Here is a 23,186-nt window from a genome sequence, read left to right on the forward strand (position 1 = left end):
TGTGAGACATATCCACTCCAATAAAAATGTTACAACTTACACTTCAAACCCGGGAAAATGGGTTGTGCTTATCTGAGAGACGTAGTAATCAAGGCAAATTGTTATATACACCAACAATAAATCAGTACCATGGTCGCATTCTGTGTGATAAAATGGTCTATTTGTGGGAAGAGTAGGATACTACATGTTTTGATAAAATTTGGGACAAAAATGTACTCATAAAATTGCACGTTAAGCTGTCTCTAGCTAGCATTCCCTCCTGACACTTCAAGTCTCCTTCTTCTTCTGGATAGATATTTTCTAAGTTTGAAAACTTGAAGTTACATGAAATTTCAACTCCATGTTTAAATGAATACATAAATGAAGGAAGCCTTGCAAGGCAAACTGACTGTTATATTTTTTTGCCCCTCTTAGTACAAGAACAAATACATAAAAATTTAGAAAAAAATATAAAATCCAAAAAGAGTTATGAAGAAAAGTAACCTAATTCCATTCTTACTCTACAGAACAGAAACAATTTTCTAAATAAAACTATTTTAATAATCTGGGAATAATTATGGACTAAATATGTTTTCTAAATTATGACAGTCAGGATACTGACTAAATAGAGTCGATTTTATTATCTCCCTCAGTTCAATCCACTAGGAAAACTAAATGATATCATGTCTATGGAAGTTGTAACTTATAAGATGACTGAAACATACTAAGCTTAATGTTTATTTCCATAAGAATTTGATTCTGAATTTTAAAAAGAAAAATATATATGTAAAATAAGACATTCATTTTCTGATCTATTGTAAACATGAAAATAGTGTCCACAAATGATGGTTTTAATCTAAATGAATTTTTAAATGTTTATCTACTATCAAGTCTTACTTGAGTAAACCACTTCTAATCTCTTCAGCAAATAAATATTCTTAATAAATTTGAAATAAAGTAATAGCCATCTCACACAAACTCATCCAGAGAAAAGAAAAAGGTGGAATTCCACTTCTGAAGACATTTGAGCAAAATGAACTAGACAGCAAAACATAAAAGGGACATCAAAAGAAAGGAAAATTAGAAATCAATCTTGCTCATGGGCCTAGATGAAAAGTCTTAAAATATTATACATCAATACAGAAAAACATAAAACACCAATCAAATGAAGATTATTACAGAAGTTGAAGTTTTTTGGGTTTTTTCCCCTAATCTGTTTCATCACATAATAAGAAATGAAAGAAAAATCATATGCTCATTTTTAGACATGCTGGAGAGCATTTTATAAAATAAAATACCAAGTCATAATAATATTAAAAAGTAGGATAAAAAAACTTTTACATATATGTTTAGAATATTAATAACAGGCTTAGAGAAGACATCCTACCCTTAATGAATTAATTATTGAAAGGTTTCTTTACCTAAAATTAGGAACGGGATAAAGGCCACTATAACCACTTCTATTTGGCATTACACAGGAGACCACAAAAAAACAGTAAGAAAATTACAAGAAGGGAGTTGGGGGGTGGGCAAAATAGATGAAGGGGATCAAGTGTATGGTGATGGATGGTAAGTAGACTTTTGGTGATAATCACTTTGTAATGAACACAGATGTTGAATCATAATGTTGTGCCCCTAAAACATTGTAATGTTATATACCAATTTTACCTCAATAAAAAAAAAGAAAGAATAGGCATCAGTATTCAGAAAGAGGAAATAAGTCCGTTACTAGTCACAGATAACATGACTATATATGAAGAAAATCTAAAATTATCTAGAGAAAACAGTAACAATAAGTGAATCTATCAAGATCACAGATACAAATCAATATAAATAACTAATTTCTATATACCATCAATGAACAATTGAAAAATAAAATTAATACATGCTTTACAGGAACACTAAAAAAAAACGCATCAAATTCTTAGGAATACATATAACAAAAGATGTACAAAACTTCCATAATGTAAAACATAAAACATTGCTTAAGAAAATGGAAAAATGTTCTAAATAAATGTATAAACATGTAATTTTAATGGACTGGAAAACTAAACATTGTAAGGAAAGGTTTATGAATGTTGGCACCAATGATATTTTGGTTTGAATATTTTGATGTTGGATGTGGGCTGCCTTGTACACTGTAGATATTAAGCAGCATTCTTGGCCTCAATCTCATTAGATGCAGTAGCATCCCCCAGTTGTGATAACCAAAGATGTCTCTAGACATTGAAAAATATAACTTTGTGGTCAAAATCTCTTCCATATTGGAACTATTATTGTAAAGGTTTTCATTTCCTTAGATTGATTTATAGATTCAATGCAATCCCAGTCAAGATCATGTATGTATTCATGTGTGTTTGTAAATTCATAATCTGATCATAAACTCTGTATGGCAAGACAAAGGGCCAAGAATAGCCAAGGCAAGACTGAGAGAAAACAAGTTTGCACTACCAAATATCAATACATGTTATAAAGTTATAACAATTAAAGTAGTATTACTTTGTCAAAAGGCAGATCAATCAAAGGACTAGCATTTACTGTCCAGATAACCCCACGTATATGGTCATCTGACTTGTGATAAAGATGACACTAACTCTGAAATTGAAAAAGAATGATCTTCCTGAAATAATGGTTTTGGACAAGTGAATGCCCATAAGAAAAAAAAAAATGAGTGGCAGTAACAAAATCACTTTCAGATATACTGTATATCTAAACATGGAAGGCAAATCAATTAAAATCACTGAATAAAATATAGGAGACTATTTTTATGTCCTTGGTTAGGCAAATATTTCTTAAAAAGGACATGGAGGTGGAGAACAATAAATTTGGTTATATTAAGAAACTGTGTTCACCAAAAGACACAATTAAGAGAGTAAAAAGACCAAACAAAGAGTGCATGGGTGTATTTTCAATATCTACATCCAACAAAAATTCATATCTAGAATACAAAAGCAAATGAGAGACAACTCAACAGGAAACAAAAATAGGCACCTCAGAAATTACCCAATAAACGTGAAACAGTACTCAACTTAGTCATCAGGAAAACAGAAGTTAAAATCAAAATGCAATACTTTTACACACCATGAGAATGGCTAAAAAAATTTTTAAAGACAAAAAATTCAAGTGTTGGTTATAATGTGGAACAAAGGAATCCTTATGCACATTTGGTGAAAGTGTAATTTTTATAGCTAATCTGGAACACTTCTTGGCAAGGTCTATTGAGCTTAATATATGAAAATGATTTAACCAGCAATTGAATTCCTTGTTATAATCCAAGAGACCTTTTTATAGATGTTTGCCATGATATAGGAGCAAAAAATATCAATAGCTACTCTTATTGTAGGAAGCACAAAAGGGAAACAACTCAAATGTTTATCAATGGAAAAATACATGTAGTATATTTTATATAATGAATCTTTACATGACAATGAAAATGAACAATTATATACACATGTAACAAGGTAGATGAAACTCATAATATGAAAAAATGGAAACTAGATAAAGTAAAAGCTGTACATACTTTCTTTGATATAAAATTCAAAACTCAAGCAAAATCTTTGTGTTAAAAGTCAGCATAGTGGATACTCTCTTGGAACAAGTGGTGACTGGAAGGGGTACTTGGAGTACTTCTGGGATGCTGTAAATTGTAGTTCTTAATTTGAGTGCTGTGCGAGTAATTAATCTGTGCTCTTGTGATTTGTGCACTTCTTTACGAAGTACCTCTAAAGCCAGCTTATAAAATATGAAATACAGATTAGGAAAGAAAAAATTAATAAATTAATGTACACCTTTAAATTGAGAAAAGTGATAGAAATGGATCTAGTAAGAAATAAATTTATCTTACTTTGTAAGCGTTTGAAGGTAGAATTGAACAGCTGGACAGCAAGGACTATGAAACTGTTGCATTAGGTCACTTGCCAGCTCATGTCCTCAATCTATGGTGGTTCCTATATTCCAATGTTACATGCATTTTCAGCCCTTCACCTGGCTCATCCAGGAATAGCAAATATTCCCTTGAGAAAAACAGCCTCAAACACTGGCTTTCATTTCTGGATTCTGTCTTCTTTTGAATCTTGGCCCAGTGATAATTAATAGTTACGTCTATATAATGTCTTCAATATGTGTGTGCTTGCATGTGCACACACTGTGACACACACACACAAGGCATCGTTTGACATTTTATAACACTTCCATCAAACCAACATATGTTAGACAAAGACTATTTTAAAGGGAAATGTGTCAAATATGTCAATATATAACATACATGGTAAGTAAACCTATGTGAAAGAATGAAAAAACATTTCTCTGAAGTAAAAAACAGGTAGAATTCAGGTAAAATATTATGGAGACATGAGTTATAATAATTTACTGACAAATGAACCAAGTATACTATAAAAGGAAGAAATTTACTTGTTCAGGTGTGTTGGATCTCTGGCACAACGATGCCATTTGTAAATTTAGAAGTACAGAAAGTTGAATAAAGTATTATATTTACTTTAAATTGACTAATGTATAAATAACTTTTGAAAAGTATAAATTTTTAACTCTTTCATCCACATAATTCTGGGGATACCTTCATGGTAAAAATTCAAACAGCTATGTCCATATTTATCCTTTGTTTTAGCATAACATTTTTAATCAATTGCCTTAGCTTGGCCAACCAGACACACATACACAGACACACAACTCTTATATGTTAATCTTCACTGACTTCATCTTCATGAAGGAGGGCAAGAGCTCATGAAACTAAAATTACGTAAAATCACACACTAATAATTTTAATTCCACATAAATTTTAAATCATCTACTGATATCATTATTGGCAAAAGAATGCAAGTAATGCATAACTACTGTAAGAGCCAGTTACAAATACATACTTATTTACATATACATGTATATATAGGCATATATAAAAGTATATTAAACTAATACGTATATATGTAAATGCACAAATATGAATATATTTTCAAATTTGTACCACACATTAAAATACTGTGTGATAAGCTTTTTCAGTACTCTAAATTTTGACTGGTTTGACCTATCTTTTGAAATTCTGCTCAAAAGAGTATAACCAAGAAAAACAGAATGATCAATAAATCAATATACAGCCCATAACAAGTCATTATTGACAGTATTATCATCTTTCACAAAATACATGTATTAAAATTCACATGCTATATTTTTTACTTGAAAAACTAAACATGGATCTTCTGCCATGGGAATCAATATGATTTTTATCTATGTATGTTTTCAGGATTTTCCTTTCCTTATATAAAGCCAAATACCTTAAAATCTGTAGTTAAAATACAACTGAAACAGGCATAAATAATTGTCATATACTCTTCTTTGTTGCCATTTAATCCTTAGGATTAAATAATTGATGAAAGTATGCTTACTGAAAAAGCACTAAGTATGTACTTTGTACAGGCATTTAAATCACTCTGACTTCTCATTAATCAACTTTTGGAAGCAAAATGATTTATGCAGAATGTTTTGAATTATAATAATGCAGACCTAGGAAATCCAGATAATGGTATGTCTCCTAATTATAACACTACTTCAACTACCCAAGGCAATGTGTTCCCCCTTCAGCTGCAAGTGGGCTTACACAGTTAAGGCATCATCTTAATAATTTTAATATAACATCTGAATAATGTCATAAAATGGTGGTGCTAGGAGTGAGTCTCTCCCGAAGTTAATTTTGGCCTAATAGACTTGACCCATGATTATACATGGACTGAATTTGTCATATCTCATTTTAATAAATATTCTAGAAAAATAATATACTATATTTTAGAATAGATGCCAAAGTCTTTAAAGGCATACCAATCCAATCCATTAAAAAGTGTAGTGACTTTTGAGAAAACTTCTTACATTTTAAATAATTACAATTATTTCATCCTTAATAACTTTTCTTACCTATCTACTCCATAACCATCCTTAACTTTAATTTTATTTAATACTTCTTAAAATAGCTCCTTCAAAACCAACAATGAATTATTTTATAGAATTTAATAATAGTTCGAACACTCAATACTTATGACATAGATTTTAGAATCAGAAAGACTTGGTTTCAAATGCTTTCTTATAAACCATGTACTATTCAAGGTAAGGGTGGTAATTTCATGTCTTTGAGCTTTATGTTCTTCATCTTAAAAATGGGAATAATAATAAAATCCAATTAACATGGTTGCTAAATGAATTTGTTGAGAAACAGCTTGGTGGTTGGCAGAGAAACAGCATTCAAAAAATGATTTATTACCTTTATTAAGGATGATTATTAGCAGTACACTCAAAAGCTAGAAGGATTATTCTGGAGAGAATACTCTTTTAAACAAAACTGTTTCCTAGTCTAATGATTTGGCTGGATTTTCAGAAAGTGTACTAAAATTCTTATATATAAAACTCTGAGCAATCTTTTATCATTCAGTTTTCAAATGTGAACTAACATTGTGTTAGCTACTAAATTTTAATAATTTTAAGGCAAAGTCACATGACAAAATTCATTCTTATTGCTTCTTCTGTAAATTAAATTACATTTTTATTATGGAAATGACAGTGTTAAAATATTTGAAAAATCTTCTTTTAGAAATATGCAAAAAAGACAACTGTTATATAATCCCCAAATGCCAAGTATTGCCATTCTGTTTTTTCGTTTTCTTCTCCTTTCTTTGCACATATTCACTTACAGATTTATACAAAGACATTAGAAATGGATTTTATGAGGTATTTGAAATAAAGATTGGAGACAGACTGAATTCCTCAAAGTCAGACAGAAGAAGTTAATGACAACAAAAGGTGGGACACTGGGTGCTTTGTGGTATCACACATACAGCAACTAAGCAGTGCATACCTAGGAAGAAAAATTCGTCTTTTTTAGTCATCATGCCATAGTCAGAGTTGTGAATTAAACAAAATAATTGAGAAATAAGGAAGCCAGATAATACAGAAATGCAAGTGTCTTGGGATAACAAGAGGCTCAAAATCAAATGCATAGTGTTAGAAGGAAGGAGCAGCTGAAGAAAAACAAAAATAACTTCAAATATTCAATTCTACAGGACTTGGAAACAAAAAGGATGTAGGAAGAAAGAGTGAGAGAGTTTGAGTCGGAATGTTGTTTATACTACCTCAGTATAAATACCCGTATTAGAAAATTGCAGAAAGAATAATTTTTAGGTTTCTTTAAACATATTTTCGTATCATTAAATTAAAATTTCAGGGGTTATTTTTCTCATCACTTCCATCTTGGTAATAACTACTGCAAAGATAGTCCAGTAAATTACCCTTCTGTATACTCTCTTCTCCCCAAGGTAATGATGATGATGATAACAAAAGTAAACAACACTTGAAGGTATAAATCAAATACAACTTATATATTCCATACTTTGAGTTACCTCATCTCAAAAAAATATAGAAAGGGGAGGGCACTGGAGGTTGGGGAGCATGCTTCTCAGGGCCTGAGAATTTATCTAGATTCATATCCATAAATTTCATCAACATGTCAACAGCTACAGGTCCTTTAAAAATCATGTAATGTCTTTGACTCTTGTTTGTGTCCTCTACAAAATTAAATAATAAAAACTAAAGAATATTCCAGGGAAGCATTCAATAAGATAATGTAGATAACCATTTCTACAGTGAAATATATATATGTGTGTGCGTATGTATATACACACACATAAATATATATAACAATAAATACCTAAAATAATGAGGAGAATTTTGTAAGGTTCCTATTCATTGAATTATATAACATTCAGTTTGATAATGGTGTGTAATAACAGTCCATTATTTTTTGCTTAGTTATTTATCCACTTGTTCATCTCCTTGAGTTGAATATAAACCCCATGAGACACGGACCAATCTTGTTCACTATTTTATTTCCAGCGTCTGGGACAATGTCATGCATCAGTGGAGTATGGACAAATGAAAGAAGGATAGGAAAATGGACAAATGAAAGGATAGGAACATGGTTGTTAGATTAAAACAGCAAGATGATGGGAATCTGGATGACACTGTAGCACTGAGACTGAAAATAAGGTGAAAGACATTATTAATGTTTTGAAGTAAGATGATTAAATTTAAAAACTTGGTCATTGATTTGACCTACTTGGTAGTCAAGTAGAGGAATGAGACAAAAATAAATGGCTTCAGTGATGTGAAAAATAGTTGAAACATTGACAGAAAAAGGAAAGATTAAAGGTAAGCAAATTGGTATGATATAAAGATTTATTTTACATTGATTTCGGAGATAGTTAAAGGGAAAGTTATGTAAGAAATTATCAAAGAACTGAGATCAGGTCAAAATTAAGAACTGAAAGAAGGAAAATATGGGTGCCGAAAAATAATAAAATGGAAGAGTGGTAAGTATGGCTATAAAGGTAAGAAAAGACCTTACCATTTAAAATCCTGTAGGGTAGTTTAAGAATTTTGGAATATCTTCTACGAGCAACATGGAGTCCACAGGATTTTAAGCAAAGAAGTGAAAATAAAAGTTTTGCAGTTTTTAAGAGATTACTCTCAGTGCAATGATAAAGACAAGAACTGATATGGGTAGACTGGTAAGTGAATATATTTTTTTGATATACACTGGGAATACTAGAAGAACAATCATAGCCAAGAGAGTGATTACAATTTCTCACTTTAAAAAAAAAATTAATTATTTGGCTGCGTTGGGTCTTCGTTGCTGTGCACGGGCTTTCTCTAGTTGCAGCCAGCGGGGGCTTCCCTTTGTTCGGGTGGGTGGGCTTCTCATTGCGGTGGCTTCTCTTTGTTGTGGAGCACAGGCTCTAGGCACGCAGGCTGCAGTAGTTGTGACTTGCGGGCTGTAGACTGCAGGCTCAGTCGTTGTGGCACACGGGTTTAGTTGCTCCGCGGCATGTGGGATCTTCCCGGACCAGGGCTCGAACCCCTGTCCGCTGCACTGGCAGGCGGATTCTTACCCACTGTACCACCAGGGAAGTCCCTACGATTTCTCACTCTTCTAGGCACGTTTGTTTGAGGTGTTAATAAGACATTCCCGTTGAAGAATTCAGTTACGTAGTAGTCATGTAGGTTTGAAATTCAAAAGTGTGGCCTGGCTTGGAAATAAATATGTGTGGAAATTTCAGTAGACATTAAAATTAATTTCAATTAAAAATTCCAATTTTTTACTCCATTTCCTTCACCTTCATCAAAAAGGTGAAGGAAATGGAGTAAAATTTTATGTATATGCGGGTAGACAACCCAATGATTTTATATTTTAATTTTTAAAGGTAACTTCAGATACTGACAAATACAATATATTAGTATCTTCATGAACAAAACAGAGTGATATTTTCAGTCTGGTTGGTGCCTCTGGTTTTCTTGAGATTTTTATATTATGAAAGATAGAAACCAGAGTTTTAACAATACTCATTTTTCAGAAAGCATTTAAAGATGTTACATACGAGCAAAAAAGTTTAAGATGTATGTCTCGTCTTTAAAAAAATTGTTGCATTGTGCATAACTGGAGACTTTGTAGAGCAGTGACTTTGCACATTACTATTGCTCAGATTGTGACAACTTTTGAATATGAAGATAAATAACCACAACTGTGAGGACATTAATATGCATCAAATATTCCAACAATATACCTCGCTGAAACATGATTCATCTTAAATATACTGATGATGCTTAAAGCAGAAGCATTACTGAAATTAATCTTGTCCTATGGAAGAGTTCCATGAATGGTGCTGTGTTTATAATTTCAATTTCTGGATAACATATTGAAGCTTTAGCATTTGTAATTCTACATATTTTGCTAGGATACTTTATATTAATGATTCTATTTTTATAAAATTTTGTAGAATAAGGATTCATTTTAAAATGAAGGAAAGCATACTGCATTAAGAAATGGGATACTATCTTATACTAAATGATGACAATTTAATATGTTTTCTTTCTTGGTGGAGAAATTTTGGTAACTGGGGAAGCCACCTTGTAGACTTGGAGCTCCAAAAACCTGCAGTACCACAATGTCTCCCTTCACATTAAACTGCCTGATGAGAAATCCTTTCTTTCTATCCATGTATTTTTTGTAATAGTGAATTAATCATATTTTAAAATTATTCTATGTGCATAGTGAAAAAGAAAAGTTAAAGATCTGAAAACTGCAACAAAAAAGTCCAGTTTCCCAGAGCATAAACTATGAAAAGTTTCTTTTACAATTTATAGAAGCATATGTGCATTCATTCTTTCATTTTTAGAAAATCATGTTTATAAATATATATTACCCTGATACATGAATTACTGACTTTAAAATATGCTGGGTATCTTTATGCATCACTAAATATAAATCTATATTTCTGTCATTTTCATAGCTGTTCAATATTCTAATAAATAACAGAAGTTTAATTTGACATTAGTGAAGACAGTGTGGCAAATGTAGCTTAAATAAAATTGGAGAATTACACAACAGCCAGATTAAGAGGATTTTGAGGATTTACAAGACATTTTCACTGAACATACAAAACTCAATTTAGTTTCAACCCTATCATGTAATAATCCAGCACTCCACCAACATTACTTCCCCATTTCTTATCATCCTCTTTTGAATGGTCAGAGCTTACAAAAAGTTTCTTTCATTCACACTTGCAGACATCATTTTTATTTTATGCCAATTTGTGTATTGTGTTTGTGTGAATCTTAGGTTATTTTATTTATATTACTTATGTTAGCAGGTGCTAATTTATATGATTATATTTTTGTTGATTTTGAGAAAAAGGTATGAACCGTCAGAAAGAATTGGCATTTGTTTCCAAAACTAACAGACCACTTCATTAGAAACAAAGTTTCCCTTATACAAGTGAACTTTCTGTTCCTGCCAGTTGAGACAGGGACATTAATGTGTTTGAGAAGATATATGCCAGGGTTTCTGAGAAAAATAAAATGAATGTCAGAATACTTTGTCAACTCAAACCATCACACACAAAAAAAGCACTACTACTTCTACAAAATGTTATTTTTGAAATACATATAAAATAAAGCAGTACATTTACCAATGTACATCAGATTAAAAAGTGTAAGTCAATATTTAGCCAAACTCCTTAAACAGAATTTACTCTACATAACTCTTACCAGATTGACTGTCTTAATACTTGAAATGTTCTATTTAAAATAAATAAAATAATTAAAATAAATAACCACCTTGGAATATAATACATATGCTGAAATTTTTCTGACAAAAAATGCAATGGTTTCTTACTTTATCAAATTCAGTTATAATAAATTCCTGGCATTTGCCAAATTAGACTTTCTGAATTCTTGCAGAGAATGACAGTCTGCCCTCTCAAGCACAAGTGAGGTGAGACAATTAAGTTCCCATCTATTTCTTGCAATAGGTACATTTTTTTTCCTGAAAAATGACAAATTATAGTTCAATATGCCCTCACTCTAAAGGTTCATTGCTCAAAGTTCAAGCTTGGTCTAACCTTTGGGAGTCAGTGATGAAATAGGCCTTCAGAATTTTTTGCAAGTTAAGTTAAATGAATAGTCTTAGAGCTGACAGGTTATTGAAACATGTTCAAAATTTAAAGACATTTCATAATCTCTGTTCTCTCTACTATGTCAGAGATAACTTAGTAGAGAAAAAAAGTTCTTTTTTACCGGAGAAAAATTGCACTACATAAGGTCAACATTTCTGTTAAAGGATAGGTGTATTCATTTTGACAAATATCTATAAGGTAATGATATAAGCAGATCTGCAGAACTAAAAGTCAGGTATTAAACAAATGACCATTATAACTTTTTGAGCCTCTATTTTCTCACCTGTAAGTCATTGTATTAGTTGATTTCTTATTTTCCTTCTACCTCTATATCATTCCTACAATTAAATCAAAACGTATAAAACACTGTCAAACAACCACCTTTTGAAAAGCAATTTGCATGCTTTTTTAAAAATTCGCAGATATTTTCTTGTCAGAGATTTTCCATGAAGAAATTATTAGTAAGTAGAGTCTTGAAATGTCTTAATTTTTTGTTTCCGCACTTATTATCAAACTTGAGTTTAGGGGCTTCCCTGGTGGCGCAGTGGTTAAGAGTCCGCCTGCCGATGCAGGGGACACGGGTTCGTGCCCCGGTCCGGGAAGATCCCACATGTCGCGGAGCGCCTGGGCCCATGAGCCACGGCCGCTGAGCCTGCGCGTCCGGAGCCTGTGCTCCGCAACGGGAGAGGCCACAACAGTGAGAGGCCCGTGTACCGCAAAAAAAAAAAAAACAAAAAAAAAAAACAACAAACGAGTTTAAATCTGAAATAACTAAAACTAGAAAATTATTGAATATATTAGAGAGGGGTGGGGGAGAGGAAGAGGGGAGAACTATATTGATGGAGGGGATGAAAATCAGTAACCAACAAATGGAACAAGTATCAGTCACTGGACATTTCTCTCTCCAAGTGTATGCAGAAAACAATAAACAGTAGTTTCAATATTGTGAGTGAAAATGATGTGAAGGTAAAAGTACTCTCTCAACTGAATTATAATAAAATCGTATCGTGGTTTTCCTTGACTCTAATTGCTCTATTTGTAAAACCACTTTAATTCAGTGTTGTTTCAAAGCAATTCTTCCAAAAATCCAAGTGTGATTATGACACTTCTCAACTTAAAACCATTCAATGCCTTTTCATTTCTTTTAGAATAAAAAAAAATTCCTAAAAATTACTATGTCATTTATGACATATTACCTAGTTCTCTTTCCAAGTTTTGTTCCAACTAGTGTTAATTTTTTCTTTCATTTTGTCAAAAGAGCTTTCCTTTGGTCTTAGCTTCTAACCTATTAAAACTCAAAATAAACATAAACCCATTTAAAATATGGGCTAATGATATTAACAGATATCTTACCAAAGAAGATATACAGATGGCAAATAATCATATGAAAAGATGCTTCACATTATATGTCATCAGGGAAATGCAAATCAGAACAACAATGAGAAATCACTACAACCTATTACAAAGGCCAAACTCCAGAATACTGACAACACCAAATGCTAACACAGATATAGAGCAAAGAACACTCACACATTGCTGGTGGGAATACAAAATGATACAGCCCCTTTGGAACACAGTTTGGTGGTTTCTTACAAAATTAAACACACTCTTACCATACAACCCAGCAATCACATTCCTTGGTATTTAACCAAACGAGTTGAAAACATGTCCACACAAAAACCTGCACACAGATATTTCTGGCAGCTTTATTCATAACTGTCAAAACTTTGACGCAACCAAAATGTCTTTCAGTAAGTTAACAGATAAACTTCAGTACATCCAAACAATGGAACGTTATACAGTGCTAAAATGAAATGAACTATCAAACCAGGAAAAGACAAAGAGGAAACTTAAATGCATATTACTAAGTAAAAGAGAATAATCTGTAAAGGCTATATACTGTATGATTTCAACTATATGACATTCCAGAAAAGACCTAACTATGAAGTCAGTAAAAAGATCAGTGGTGTCCAGAGTTTAGAGGGGAAGAAGGAATGAATAGGCAGAGCACAGAGGATTGTTATGGTAGGAAGCTTTTCTATATGCCATTAAAATGCTGGATACATGTCATTATACATTTGTGCAAACTTAATATATGTGTAACATCAAGAAAAACCCTAATGTAAACTATGGACTCTGGGTAATAACAATGTGTCAATGTAGTTTCATTGATTGTAACAAATGTACCATTCTGGTGGGAGAATTTGATTAAGGGGGTACCTATGCCCTTGTGGGGGCAGAAGGTATTGGGAAATCTCCATATCTTTCTCTCAAATCTGCTGTGAACATAAAGCTGCTCTAAAAACTATCTAATATATCGTAGACCTTACATGTTATATATATATATAAAATGTATATATAAAATGTGTCTATATATAATGTGTTGTGTATATATATATTATATATTTATATATACACAACACACTACCATACACCCACTAGAAAAGACATTTTTAAAAAGACAAAACACATACAAAGCAAGGATATGTTACTCTACCAGAACTCTCATATACTGATGAAGAGAGTAAATTGGTAAAACCATCTTGGGAGACTGTTTAGCACCGTCTGTTAAAGCTGAACATATACAAACCCTATAAATCAGAATTTCCATTCCTAGTATACAGCCTACAGAACAGGTACATATACCCTCAAATGACAGCAATATGAATGCTTGTATCAGCAAAATACAATGAAAAATATGGGTACCTAAACTGCAATATAATCACTTGCTGGAATATTGTAATGAAAATGAATGATATAGAGCAACATGCAACAATATGTATCTCACAAACATAAAGGTGAGTTAAAGCAGCAAGATAAAAAAGAGTGTACTTTATATGAGTCTACTTATGTAAAGTACAAAACAGTCAAAGTTAATATATTCCATAAGAAGTTGAAATACTGGTTCTCTTGGAGGAGGTGGCAGTCGTAACTTGAAGGATATGAGAAGGCTACTTGTGTACTGGCAATATCTCTTTCTTAATCTGATTCCTAGTTTCACACTGCTGTTCAGTCTGTGAAAAGTCACTGAGTTAGACACTTCGGTTCAGTTTTCTATAAAATTTTTAAAAGTCTTTTTTGAGAATTAAATACTAATATTAATAATATGACCTCCTTTATATATAATACATATAATTTATATATATATATTTATATATATTTATGACACTGACACACTGCCATATATATATATATTTAAATAACTATAAGGATACATCCAAATACTGTGGTTGCCCCTGAGATGTATTATATGACGCCTTCAATTTTTTTTCTTTTACTTGGATAATACGTGAATTTGATTGTAATGTAAAAAGAACTTTAAAATCTTAATATATTGCATTTTAACTGAATATGTTGATAGAAAGTTATAAAGAAAGATAATATTTCATTCAAGGCTCATCATCTTACCTGCGACACCTGCAAACTGAATTTCTTAATACTTTCTCCCTATGCTGCTTCTCTCATAAATTCTCTCCAATAACTGCCGTTACTATTTTGCCCTTTCACATTAAAAATATGGCAAAATATAATGTAAATCTAAAACACTCAGAGTACCACCACCTAGTATAATATAACTTTCAGCATGGTATATTGACTTTTGTTTGTGCTCTTAACACTCTAAAGTTGCAATTATAATCTACATGCCCATTAGATATCTTCTATTGTAAGTCTATTCATGAAGTTCAAAAATTCATCTTAATGACTTCATATTATCTGAACTAGCAGATCTGCTGGAACATACTCAAAACATTTCCCTGTATTGGTCATTTATGCCTGTTTACTTAGTTGCTTCTTCCTTCCTTCCTCTGTTCCTTTCTTCTTTCCTCCTCTTCTTCTGGCCTTCCTTTTAACCCTTTCTTTACTTTTTCCATTGTTCCTTTCTTTTTTTTCTTTTATAGGTATTAAATATCTAACTCTTGTTCTAAATACACATTTCTATAATGATTTATTTCATGAGAATAAAATGTTAGCAGTAATAGCTTAAGAGTAATCATATGCACATCTATAGATATAGATATATTGATGTATTTTGGCTTTTTTATTTCATTCCAGCTTTGTTTCTTAGATACCATTCTATAACACAATATCTCATACTCCTCTGATCTATTTCTTTTTAGTTTTTTTCCACTGCTGATAGAAAATTAATAGACAAATGATGTTCTTTACAATTTGAGCGTAATCAGTCTTCCAACTTATTATCATCATTATTATTACCATATCCTCTCCTCTCACCACCACCTTTAGAACATTATACTCCAGCCTCCACTCAAACTGTCCTTGACCAAGTTTTCGTAATACTCCATTCATTTTCAAGTTTCCTCATTTTTTTCTGAAAATACTCCCTCTTTCAGGAATAAGTTTCCTCTACTGGGTAGAATCCTCCCCATTCTCAAATATAGATTTAGTTTTGAATAATGTGAAATATTCCTTTTTTCCATCAGCCAGAATAATTACCATCATCTTTCATGCTACTATATTTATATCACTCTGATTAATTAACTTAAATGAAATTTAAAGGGTCCTTTTCACACTCTTTGGTACATAATAAATTCCCAGTGAAGATTAAATAACAGAAACAATATATCCTTATATTATTATTAAAATGACAAATACAATATTGTTATAAATTATAATATGGTATTTCCCTTCCACTAGATGTTGAGCTCACTTGGAAGCACAAATAATGCTTCCTGTATTATTACATATAAATATCTATATATTGATATATAAACACATAGTTACAGAAACACATATTTTTCAGATATTCTAGAATACAGGTGCTAAATTTTTATCACATCAAAATGAAATGCAAGAATTGACTCACTTCCCCTTTCCATTCTGTTGGAAACGTATTTATTCTAAGGGCTAAGTCTTAAGGAAAAATATCTCTGTAAAGTATTTCTTGAACAACATTATGATGGTACATCTCTTTTACTAATTATTAGCAATTTCAAATCAGAGAGCTTATCTATATTATCTCTGATGTCCTCATTCAAGCACAGAGCTCAGTTCATCTGAAGTTCTCAGTAAGTATAAACTGTCATATGAAACATAAAATAATATTATGCATTTGAAAAAACCACTTTTCTTATGTTTTACCTCTCTTTATTATCAGACAATTTTAAAAGTATGCTGTACAGTGTGCATAAATATGCAAATATGCATATATATGTATGTGTATATTTATGTATGCTACATGTTTAATTTCAAATAGTTTGAAAATGTGTTAAGGAAGCCATCGGCTTATATAATTATCTCAGATATAGATTAAATTTAGAAATGTAAACAACATGAGTACCTACTTCATACTTTATAATTTATTTAAATGTTTCATACTGTCTAGTAATGAGAAAAGAGTTATCCTTCCTTGGATAATTTTTTTTTTTTAATGCTGCTCTCTTTGTGGGTTAAATACTCAGACCTATCTATTTTATACCCAACACACAGTTTTTCTAAATATATATAATCTTGTCTAAGATTATAATTTATCCAAAGATTACACCCTAGATGTTTATTTTTTCCTATCAAGATTTGAAGAACAGCAAAACTTCGCTACTGATAGGTAATTTTAATAAATTATTTACCGAATCTATGATTTGCAAAGTAATTTTTCATATATAAATGATTAAGTTCCTAAGCATCCATTTATCAAATATATTCCAGTATCTATATATGGATTAATTTAGTTATAACTTAAATAAAGAATAACTCCCTGGTTAAGTGAGGATGTGGCTACTGAAAGACCAATGGTAGTAAAAACAATAACAATAGTGATAAAATAGTGATAATAACACTACCCATACTGATCAATTCAGAGTTAGAAACTATGGAATCTCATACTGACTATGCAACTGGCATGCTCCATTACCAATAGAAATTCCAGCATATTTCTTTCCCGACTAAGAAGACGATTCAAGAAGAATGAGTGAAAGGAAAGATACTTGTCTATACTTTTTTCTTTTAAAAAAATTTTTAATAATTTTTCGGTATAATTAAAGCTTTCCAAAATTTAGAAATAAGGAAAAAAAAGTGAAAACACTAAGTTGTACTTAACTGACATTAATTTATGTGTTGAAAGTGTTTGGCACAGGATTTCAAACATAAGTTAGACACACAAACACACATCAATCAACATACTAAATATAAGCAGGTGTTATTTTTGGAAGTATTTTGAACTGAAATTTTCAAAACAAGATTTCAATAATTAAATCCAACTAAACACAAATATATTCACTAAATAAATCATCAATAACAGAATACCTCTATGCTTAACAGACCCAGAGATCTACTTTCCTCATTAACATATGAGATGTGTAAGATTCTAACCTTCCAATTACCCCATTTAATTCTTGGCTTTGTAATAACTGAATTTTTGTGCCTCAGTTTAGAACAGAACATCAGTTTATACCTGAATACTTATAGTCTTGAATCTGAAAGATGTAGGGCAGGCTAGCAGGCTGTAAACTAAGGCAGGGTTTCTATGTTACACTTCTGAGACAGAATTCCTTCTACTCTGAAAAATGTGATTTTCCTCTTAACTCCTTTAACTGGATAAGGCCCACCCACATTAGGGAGGATAATCTCCTTTACTTAAAGTCACTGATTAAAAATGTTAGTCACATCTACAAAATACCTTCATGGCAACAATTAAACTAGTGTTTCAGCAAACAACTGGGCATGAAAGCCCAGCCCAGTTGACACATAAAATCAAGTGGCCCAAGACAAAGATTTTGTAAGTAGGAACCACCTGTGGATGAACTGTATGACATTCACTGTTGTATTTTCTTTAGCCTTCAGGCCTAGAGGCTTACCCAGAGATTATATAAATCACTGTGAACAGAAAACAGAACTGAAAGCTTCACAATTTTGGGGTTTTCTTCTGGAATTTGCTATCACTCTGTTTTCCAAATGGATTGGAAATGTGCTGAAAATATTAAAATATTTCTTTAAATCATACTAATCATCTTTAGATCATCAAGCCTCCTATTTTTTATATATATATGTTTTGTATGTTTTGTCCTAGTTCTGTGAAAAATGCCATTGGTAGTTTGATAGGGATTGCATTGAATCTGTAGATTGCTTTGGGTAGTATAGTCATTTTCACAATGTTGATTCTTCCAATCCAAGAACATGGTATATCTATCTCTCCATCTGTTTGATTCACCTTTACTTTCTTTCACCCAATTCTTATAGTTTTCTGCATACAAGTCTTTTGTCTCCTTAGGTAGGTTTATTCCTAGGTATTTTATTCTTTTTGTTTCAGTGGTAAATGGGAGTGTTTCCTTAATTTCTCTTTCAGATTTTTCATCATTGGTGTATAGGAATGCAAGAGATTTCTGTGCATTAATTTTGTATCCTGCTACTTTACCAAATTCATTGATTAGCTCTAGTAATTTTCTGGTAGCATCTTTAGGATTCTCTATGTATAGTTTCATGTCACTGCAAACAGTGAGTTTTACCTCTTCTTTTCCGATTTGGATTCACTTTATTTCTTCTTCTGATTCCTATGGCTAAAACTTCCAAAATTATGTTTAGTAATTGTGCTGAGTGGGCAACCATGTCTTGTTCCTGATCTTAGGGGAAATGGTTTCAGTTTTTCACCATTGAGAATGATGTTGGCTGTGGGTTTGTCATATATGGCCTTTATTATGTTGAGGTTAGTTCCCTCTATGCCTACTTTCTGGAGGGTTTTTATCATAAATAAAAGCGGATAAGGACATTTTTCAACAGCGATAGGCAGTAGGTGTCTGTCAGAGGCAACAGTCAAGCACAGTCCCAATGCCTGCTTCAAGACATTGTTTGCAACGTAAAATGAATCAATGAATTCAACTAAACAGGTTATTTTCCTTCTTTAAGTTGTTTTTCTATTGGCAGTGTGATTCTCCTCAAGCAGCTCTATAAAATAATAAGAGCTTTAAACAATTCAGGTCCAAGATTGTATTAGGATACACTGAACGTCTCTTCTTGCTTTTAAATAATGAAACTATTATGATAATCTCCAAAGTCTACTACTTGTATTTTTGCTCTATAGAAAGCCTGTCTGTTGCATACAAGTGCAAGTATTCTATCCTCCCATAAACCTTAGGAAACTATCCAAACTTGTGGTTAGATGTAGCATAATTTTCTTTCTTAAATTTTGTGCCCTTTTAATGAGTAGCCTTTTATTCTACTTAATGATGAAGGCCTAAATTAAATATCAACATTTCAATGGCTTGTCATGGTATTTATTTGAAAGCCTCTTTCGTGCAAATTATGTATAAACTAATTTGAATATGAACTTACTGTTAATTTTATAGCTAAAAAGTAATGTAATGGCCAGAGTTTTGCCAAGAGGAGTATTTTTAACGATTTTAAACCTGCAAACACTAACGTTGTGAGATAATTTTGAGTGAATGAACCTGTGAATTACACTGGAGGCTTTCTAGGCTTTTTCATATGGTCTTAGCTGTTGGAATGCTTTGAAGGCATCAATGTACTACCTAATGATACGCTTTTATTAACATAATTTGAAAACAAACAAAAAACAGAAATTCTATAGGAACTGATAAATTTCTAGTGTGGTGATATGGGATCCATTTTAATAGCTCTTAATCTTACATATCATTGTCAAATAGGAAATACATTTTAATTGCATTGAGTCACAATTATTTAATGTATTTCATTAATTTATTCACTAATGAATATTCATTTAACACATTTGTGCCAGACCCTCTTCTAGTCCCTAGGAATATAGCATTGAACAAAAGAAACATATCATCTCATGGAGCTTATATTGTAGTGGGAGAGATAACACAAAAAAAGTAAAATATGTGTAATGTTAGGTAGTGATAAGTGCTCTGGAGAAAACTGATGTGGAAAGTTTTAGGCTTAACGGGTGGGAAGTATTTATTGTTAAATATGGAGGATAGAGAAGTTTTTGGTGAAAAAAATGTCAATTTTGAGTAAAGACTGGATGGAGATGAGGGAGCATATTTTTAGATAAAGTATTCTAAGAGAGGCAAAAAGCCTAGAGAAGTAGAGTATCTGGTATGTCTAAGGAACAGCAAAGAGACCAAGATGGCTGAAGAAGAATAGTGGTGGTAGTCAAGTAACAAGAAATGAGGTCACAGAGGAAATAAGAAGGTGGTTAAAATTTGAACTATGGAGTTTGACTTTTCTCTAAGTGAAATGTGAAGAAGGCTTGCTGGGTTTAGTGCAAAAGAGTGACATATACTTTGACAGGATCACTAAAGTTGTGTTGAGGCTAGGATGAAGGTGAGCAATTCTGAAGTAGGAAGACCAGTTAGGAGGCCATTAGCACAATGCAGGTAAGAGATCATGGTGATACGGACTAGATCTATGCAGTGACAATAATAATAGTCAATTACAAATATATTTTAAAGGTAGAGCCAAACAAATTTGCTGCCAAATTGAATGGGAAATGTTTACAAAGAAAGATGTCAAAAATACTCCAAGATTTTGGACTAAACCACTGGTACACATTAATTGCTAATAATAACAATAGCTAACTAAAACTGTGAAAGTAACATATTTCACATACGCAGGAAGGAGGTGGGATGAAAAGAGTTTAGTTCTGAACATATTAAGTTTAAGATGCTTGTTTGACATCTATATAATGATCTGAGTTAGATGGGGAACATTTTAAGTCTGAGATAATCAGACTTACATTTTATTTAACAGAATTAATCATTCTAGTTTGTTAAGAATAGAGAGAGTGGAAGGGAGCAGTCCAAGATAATGAAGTTGGAAATAAGAAATTGGCCATTATCAACATAAATATCATACATAATGAACACACCATCCACGTTCCAACTAAACTACAAAGGTCAGAAACATACTGGTTACTCTTGGGATCTGAAAAAATAATGAAAAAGTAAATGTCTTGAACTAAAGACTTTTCCAGTTGAAGACTTTTTCTAAATCACCTCTGCAGGAAACAGGTAGCATTCAAAAAGACCAAGCCCAACTTTTACTTGTATTGTTCATAATCCTGGCTAGCATTTATAACAGTATGTTCACCAGCACACAAATGATGATTTCGAAGTTTATTCAGAATTATAGTATAAGGTACAAAAGATTAAAGTTATCTCAGTTTAGAAGTTAGGTCTGCCTAAGGAAGTTGAGTGTTTCATCCACTTGAATTCTCTAGTGAATTTTTAACGGGATAGAATAAAAATAAGTATCAAATTGTCTAGTGGAAATGCTTCAAATCTGATCTTGGAAGCTATTGATTTATGACTTGATTATCCTGGATAAAATAACATTTTCCAAAGATTATTCATCCATCAATAACACCAAACAATATACCAAATATGGGAATTTCTTAAGTCATCTTTAATCTCCACAAGTTTTTACTTTACTATATGTTTACACCGTTGGGTGAGTGACTTGTGCTGGTCTAGTAATAAATTGGGTCAAAAGATATTTTTTTAAAGAGTGAATTTTATGGTATGCGAATAATATCTCAATAAAGTTATTTTTCAAAAGACCCAAGGACAGAAAATGGGGACTTTCAGTATCCCCCATCTCAGGAATCAGGTCCCATACCCTCAATCCCACTTAGGACTGGCCAGTGAACCCAAAGAACAAGCCCCTTGTGGCTTTACCACCGTCTCCACTCCACCCAACATCAAAGAAGCAGTAGCTTAGGAAGACATGGAGATAATATTCCAGAGACTCTCTCCATCCAACAGCAGCTCATGTCTTAGCACTTAAAGAGTTATACCTCAGCCATGCAAACATCTCCCCCTACCCCAAACAACAGAAACCTCAAAGAAGCACTTTGGGCACACTAGGGAGCCCAGCAAAGCCTCCTCTTGGGGGGAAAAAAATGTCCTTGGGGGCAGAGCAAGGCCTCTACCACTCCAGAGAGCTGTAAGCAGAACAAACGGCCCCATGGTCCCAAGCCCAGCTCCAACCACAACACACCTGCCTGAGTCCACCTTTCAACAAGAGAAGGAATGGCAGGGCACCCAACAGAGTAGCAACAGCTCCACCTGAGCGTCTTGGAAAAACAAGGGTAAAATAGTGCCCACCTTTAAAGGCAAGTTCAGATCCACCCCTAACCAGGGAGCCCTCAAACCTCCCAACACTCTCTCTTCTAATCCCACAGGCTTTCTGGTTCCTCATCATCCCCATTGCGGGGAGGGGAGAGAACACCAGATTAAGGGTCAAAAGGCCTAGGACACTAGTCTCAGCCCTCTGCTCAAGTGCCCAGACAACTAAGGAAGCCAACAGACCACCACCCAGCCTCCCTGACTTTAAACCCAGCCAGAGGACCACACAGATTCAAAACAACCTCTCAAAAAGAGGGGCTTTCGGGCTTCTCTGGTGGCGCAGTGGTTGAGAGTCCGCCTGCCGATGCAGGGGACTTGGGTTCGTGCCCCAGTCCGGGAAGATCCCACATGCCGTGGAGCGGCTGGGCCCGTAAGCCATGGCCGCTGAGCCTGCGCGTCCGGAGCCTGTGCTCCGCAACGGGAGAGGCCACAGCTGTGGGAGCCCCGCGTACCGCAAAAAAAAAAAAAAAGAGGGGCTTTCGAGTGCTCCCATGTAGCCTTTGCAAGAACCTGGGACTCAGGGAGGACGGGCTGGCCCAGGTCACACTGCAGGGCTGGGCTGTCCCGGGCATCACGGAGGCCTGCTACTTCCACCGGTCGGAGAAAGGTGCACCCTCAACAAGCCCCCATTCAGCCACCCACTGCT

At 33.1% G+C, this 23,186-nt stretch overlaps 1 pseudogene; it reads right to left on the reverse strand.

Annotated features, from left to right (window-relative positions):
- The window catches only part of LOC109548790 (inositol polyphosphate 1-phosphatase pseudogene), a 33,232-nt pseudogene extending 10,610 nt beyond the window's left edge, over positions 1-22,622 (reverse strand).
- Between the last annotated feature and the right edge of the window lie 564 nt (positions 22,623-23,186).

The sequence above is a fragment of the Tursiops truncatus genome, chromosome 5 (genome assembly GCF_011762595.2).
Source record: "Tursiops truncatus isolate mTurTru1 chromosome 5, mTurTru1.mat.Y, whole genome shotgun sequence".
NCBI classification, from domain to species: domain Eukaryota; kingdom Metazoa; phylum Chordata; class Mammalia; order Artiodactyla; family Delphinidae; genus Tursiops; species Tursiops truncatus.